The following is a 6829-nucleotide window of genomic DNA, read 5'->3' as shown; positions in this document are numbered from 1 at the left end:
GTAGAAGTGCACAGAACTGACAGCTGAGTGAAACTGTGTCATCTGCACCTGTTATAGGTTGAACTTCCTCAGCTGGCAAAGGAAGTACAGTCTTTTTTACAATGAAGTCGATCTGATTGTCCCACGTCAGGTACTGAGAGATGGTGGTGCCCAGGAACCTGAATGACTCCACTCTGGGATCATGGTGTTGAAAGCAGAGTTGAAGTCCACAAACATCTTGCCTGGGCAGGATGTAGTGCAGTCCCATGTTAGACACAAAACTTTAATTTTAGGGAGAAGGGAATCGTCCACCCTAAAAATGACAACTTCATGTCAGATTTTTGAGCTGCTTTTTCCTCGGTATCACCCTTGTTCTTGTCCTTTTTGGATCTGAAGGGATTCTTAATCTGCAAACAAATGACACTCATTATTAAACTTCATTCATTTCAATAAGTAAGTGCAGGTATTGGGTAGAATACTGAACACTTATACAGAGGAGAAATTACCTTTTTAAAGATGTTCGACTTCATCATCTTGAACTTATTTCTGAAGGTCAGTTTTGGTAGATCCTCCTGTACTGACACAGCCTGACTGTGCACTTCAATCTGTGTTTCCAACTGTTCAATCGGTGGAAATTTCTTTGTCAGCAAGTCAAAAACTTGACTGACCACCAACTCTGTCAGATGATCCACCACTGTCAGACCGAAATCCTCTTCTTTGATGATGAAGGGCATCACTGGAGTATTTTCAGGGAGTGTCGCAGGATGGGGGAATCTGGAGGACACAAAAAGACGCTGCACGAGTTCCTCCACAAAATAATGGAGGAAATCTTTAGCTGTCATTCTGATCTCCTCCGAGACGCTCTCTGCCTGCGACATCTTGTTTCTTAGGACGCAGTTCATTAAATCTGCGAGCTTTTGATGAAGGCGTTCTGAGGCTGTGTAACTGTTGTCCTGCTGGCTGAAGTGACCGTTGAACTTCGACATATAGAGGGCAGTCATCAGTGAGTCAAATAAGGTGGTGGTCTTTGGCCCGTCACTGCCTGAGGGTTGATCTGACTCCAGCAGGACAAGTGACAGTCCACCTTCAGATGACTCAAAAGTCGGCTGCAGAACTTTGGACAGGCCCACTTTCCCATGTTCTGGACGCTGCAGTAGGATTCTTTGACCATGCCTGAATGACATCCTCCACAATGTAGTCAATCACATTGCTTGCGGTCTCCACCGTATGGCTCGTTCTGAGAGCGCACGGGAGTTTGCCCTCTATTGCCGCAAGGACCATGGCGATGGCTGTTGTGGCCACTGTGCGGGAGATGTGGAAATGCAAAACACTCAGCTTTCGGATGACCTCACTAATCAGTAATTCACCAATATTAGTGCAGGAATCATCCGGACGGAAGTAAACGAAGCATGGTGTCGAGGCTGCGTTGATCTTCAGCATGTTGTTGTGCATCACCACATTCACCCGATGACAAACTTCCTCCACCACAATGCCAGCGAGTTCAGAGGAACGCGGATCGTCTTCACCCAGAGAGTCGCTGAAATCACATTCACCGCTGCTGAGGAGACCATCCACCGTGATCCCAAAAAGAGATTCAAGTGGATAAACGTATGGAAGCCGTTCCATCTTCAGGATCGCTGGCGTTTCTGATGTTAATGGCCTGTTTGAGTTCACAACTGCAGATGGATTCATGCCCACTATTCCAGATAGTTTTGGCATTAAATCAATTGCAGTTGTGGCGGCTGACGTTGCAATGGAAGTCAGCATTTGATAGATTTGCTGTCTGGAGAACTGTGTGGAAAAAGGCAAAATGAGTTTCAGTTCTAATGATGCGAATTGATTTTTATCACATTAAGTTTATGCTAGCTTACAGTTAGTGTGTTTTAAAACATGGACTTAGATTTTTATAGTGAAAATGGAAAAGTAGACTTACCCGGTAGCTCAATGCCGCCTGGATCACTTCCAAATTCCTGAAAAACAGACAATTGTTAAAATAATACAATATGAGTAAAGTTTGATGACAAACGTTGATGTTGGATTGACAAAGCCTAGTCTGAAAGTTTGAAATATCTTTGAAAAGCTTGAAGTTTGAAGATTTTACTCAGTCAATAAAATGTTGTGAACATTCTAAGAGATTTTAACGTTTTAGCAAGGAGGCGTGTTTCTAACATGAAATAGCATGTGGTTAGCATGTTTTAACACATTGACAACTTGAATTAGCATGTTGCTTGCATGTTTTAGCACAGTCCTAGCATAATTTAACATGTTGCATCTCACTATATAAGTACACTTCATGAATCAGCTTGCGAAAATTTTTAGATCGAAACAGCAATTTGTGATTTCAGACTAAATGGCTTTCTAGGGCCAAAATCATTGACCAAAACAGTGATGTTTAATTAGCGCTTTACTGATGGGGCATTTTCACTGTTCATGCACACATCATAGATAAGCTACAACATGTAAACATATCAGCTGTGTGGATACTACTGTTGACAATAATACTGATTTCTCAGTTTTAACTGATATGGTTTCTTAAATTTCAAGTTTGATATTTTAGGCTATTTTGTTTTCTGTTATGTAAACAAAGCTTCAATGAACATTTGTAGCTCACCATCCAATAGCCTAATTGCAATAAGCTAAATTGCTTTGTTACTTTTAATATGAAACAAGGTCTGAGTCATGAGCTGATCATCTCTTACTTTTTACTACTAGTTACAGCAACATCAGAAGGTATGTTGAAAGAAACAGTGTAATGTACTGAATTGTATCACTCAAGCAATATTTCAACTGGGGAAAGATATCAAACCAGCTTTTAAAAATGATGCTTACTATTATTTACCTCAGAAAACCATTCGATGACCATATCTCATTAGTTAACTAGAAAAATAACTCTAGAGAGGGGCATTTTGCTAAATATAACTACTGTATTACATATTCATTCTACTTTTACTTATCCTGTTAGTATTGTCCTCAATATTATGTGTTTGAATAAATCTGTCATGAAAACAAGTTATTACAGTTCATATTTAACCAACAAATTGGAGTAAAAACATAATTCTGTTATTAAAAAGTTGATATATAACTACTTTGTGCAATTTAAATGTTTGTATAACTTATTAGTGGTGATTCATTAATTGATTACTGAACAAACCTTTCTAACGGTCTGCTTAATATATGCTAACACTTTATTTTGATGCCCCCATTTGCAAGTACATTTCAACTTGATCTACTAAGCCTATCCCTACTCTACTAATAGTTAACTAATACTCTAATAACTGGTATTTGACATGTAGGAGCAACATTACTTATAATCAACAGAATGTTTAAAGGGGACCATCAAAATAAAGTGTAACCAAAAAATCTAATATTAACACAATCACAAAAACTATTTTAAAATACGTTTCATCACTATAATAAGAGAGTTTTACTAATAAAAACAGACATACTGCTCAGTCAGATTCCACATGAAGTTGCAGATGACTGATTGAAAAGTGTCATCCTCCAGCTGTGGTACAGCAAGTGTTGCAGCTAAATGGGCTGCAAAGGCCAGTTCTCTGTGATGGTCTGATTGAACTCTAGTATTACAAGCCATTGTAATCTATCATCAATCACTGAGTAGAAGTTTGCTCTGTAATCACTACTGCAGACAAATGTGGGCTCAAGACTCCTGCAGCTTCATTTATAGTGTGCTGACTGTGACATCACCACAGAGAGTCATGAATAATTAATCAGCACTGAACATTCTAATGGAATGTTGGTGGAATGATCATGTGATCTGAACTACTACAAACTACTAACAAAGTAGATGTTTTGATTTAAATGAGTCAATGATTGGATCGTTATTGCAGTGATTATTATTATGTTATATGTTCTTCTGACTCCAACTGATGGAGTGTGTAGCTTTTCATTTCTTAAATAACCATGTAGGAAGACACATCATGGCCATATTCCAGGATGACCATGTCAAGATTCATCAGGTTATGAAGAAGCATGAACAAACATTTCACATATGAATTAGCAGACCTTAAAGTTCATGGAAAGTCTTTGGGATGTGCTGGAGGAGACTTTACAGAGTGCTGGACTCTTGTGTTGTCAATATAACATCTTGGCCAAAAGAATGATTCACGTCTTGATGGAAATACATGTTGTGATGTTATTTTCATCAAGAGGTGCTATATGCTGTGTGTCATCTTGTAATTAAACTGTTATTGTAAATGTATACACTCATTTGTATAAGGCAAGACACCCAAGGTGAACAGGATAAAAAAATGAACTAATAGATATCACCATACTTCCCCACAATGTTCCCTCTAATTTTTTTTCTCGCTGAGCAAAACTTTTCTCTGTTGAGCGCACATTTTGGCCACCTGAGCAAAAACATACTTGTATCAGATCTGTACAATGAATGTAAACACACACACACAAAATGGTTTTATCATGCAACTGTAACATTTAACTTTAATGTGCCGTTTCTATTTTATTTGACCCTTGATGTAACTTAATTTATTAAATAATATGTTTGAAAACAAGCAGTTCAGTCACTAAATTAAGCACATTTTAGGTTACTTGAGATTTTTTCACATTGCTGTATTAACTGTACCAGTCTTTACCAAGAAATTCTATTAAAAAATAATTTCTGTCCTCCTGCAGGACAGTTCAATTCTTTATAATAATATAATATGAGCAGTTACAATGATGGTTTGGGACAACCATAATGTGTTTTTGTACAGTCAATTATTAGCAACAGACGGTGTTAAACCATCAAAATTACATGTTTATTGCTTATGAATTTCCCAGATTTTATATACCAGGAGGTTAAGATTTTTCGTGGCAAGGAGCCCTAAACAATCCCCTTGTGAGATCAATTTTTTATAAGGCTTACATTATAATGTAATATAATACTGTATATCATACTGTATATTATATTCTATCAGTTTAAATGCTTCCATTTGTTTTAATATATTATATAGTGAAAACAAACTGAAAGCATTTAAACTGATAGCTAAATATTTTTAAGAAAAGTTAACGTTAACTCGTTTATAGTTATCTAAACATCCCTGAAACCCACACCACCACACACAAAAATCTGAGGTACTTATGTATTTTGAGTTTGCAAGCTACAGCTGTGGTGGGAGTGTAATTCCACCACTTTTCATTAAAACATGACGTGTTATTTCACATTTCTTTTCGTTTCGCGTTGCCTCTCGTATTGATGTATTTAGTCCGCAAACACGACAGCATTCTTACCGCGATTGATTTGGCTCAGGGCCAGCCAGCTCACACGCCCTCAATCGTTCCCTTTCTATGAAACCTGTAAACCGCATTCACCGGTTCTAACTCTATAGCGACAATAACTCTATAGCGGTTGTGCAGAGCACTGCAATTATTTCTCATTTAAACTACTACAATCATTTTCATGTCTGTTCTCTGCGCGGCAATTATTTCTTCTGTGCGCGCAGCGCAGCTTAGAGGGAACATTGCTTCCCCAATTGATTGATTACATTAATTGCAAACATTTTTTTGTGTTACAAGTTTTCTGAAATGTTATGTTTAAATATGCAAATGATGCATTATCTAATTAAATATGCTCTAATTTGCATAAATGTCTACAACAAAAATAAGAACATTGGATTCTTTTTTTTTTTTTTTTTTTTTTTACATATTAGAGTCAAGGGTTTATCTCTTTTTATCACTGCATAAATCAGAACATACTGTCAACAGCTAGAAAAAAAAAACTTTTTTCAAACAATTTGTTTAGGAATAAAATGTTTAAAATCTGGTAAATTATATATCAACAAACCCCTCAGTAAAAACCTTCAGAATATAGATATGTACTCAAGATATGTACTGTAATTGAAATCTACAGATGCAAATACATAAAGTGCTATAAAATATACATATATAGAGTTTGCAGCTGGAAAGGTCACAGCTTTGGAGAAGGAATTGTAGATCCTGAATGCTTTAGGCTTCTTTGGTAGGACTATTTCTTTTTGATGGATTGCCACCAATTTCTTTTGTATACATTGCAAAATGTTTTAACTAAATAAAATGCATAATTCAACAAGTTGTTTCATGCCATTTATTCTTCGCTGCAGTGTTCATTTAACTAAATAAAAATTATATCAATTAAACAAGTTATTTCATGCAATTTTTATTTTTTTATTTTGGGCCAGTCAACAACAACAAAAAAAAGCTGATCTGCCTTTTCCATACACCCTCAAGATTCTTGACACACCTACATGCATCATCGAACACGTTGTAACCTCTCTTATGCCCATCTATTTCACAAAGAAAAGCTTCCCATCTTGGATCCATCATATGGTTCCCCTTTGGGCTCTGAGACTGAGGTCATTTGCTTTCGTTCTGGGGAAGCCCTGCCGGTTGGTGTGTATTGTGCCACACACCAGTGTCTTCTTAGTAAGCAAGACCATAAAAAGGCATAGGCTTGTGTAAAAGTTATCCATAAACAGCTGGTAGCCTTTGCTGAAAAGTGCCAGATCCAGAAGCTGCATTACGGAATCATAACTGAGCCCTTTTCCAGTGGCCAGGGAAGATTTGCCTTCATAGACAAAGAAGTTTCAAGTGAAACCACAAGCAGAATCAGCAAGCACGCAGAGTTTGTTGCTACACTTGGTTGGCTTGTCTTTCATGTACTGCTTGATGCCATCCTCTTGTCCTCTGCCAGCTGTCTGTCTGGAAGGAAGTTTTGCATGCCGAGATGATGTTGTACAGGGACTTGATTTTGAAAAGTCTGTCATAGGCTTGAGTTCTTTTTTTTTTTTCCCTATGTTCTCTCCATGAACTGAGGAGGATGACACTGAGGAATCTCATGTAAATCTCAAGTGTAATG

General features: G+C 37.3%; 1 pseudogene; it reads right to left on the bottom strand.

Annotated features, from left to right (window-relative positions):
* Window positions 1-244: 244 nt before the first annotated feature.
* LOC125245722 lies at window positions 245-3631 on the bottom strand (annotated as a pseudogene).
* Between the last annotated feature and the right edge of the window lie 3198 nt (window positions 3632-6829).

The sequence above is a fragment of the Megalobrama amblycephala genome, linkage group LG14 (genome assembly GCF_018812025.1).
Source record: "Megalobrama amblycephala isolate DHTTF-2021 linkage group LG14, ASM1881202v1, whole genome shotgun sequence".
In the NCBI taxonomy this organism is placed as follows: domain Eukaryota; kingdom Metazoa; phylum Chordata; class Actinopteri; order Cypriniformes; family Xenocyprididae; genus Megalobrama; species Megalobrama amblycephala.
The sequence above is the reverse complement of the archived record's forward strand: the minus strand, read 5'-3'. Positions and strand labels throughout refer to the sequence as shown.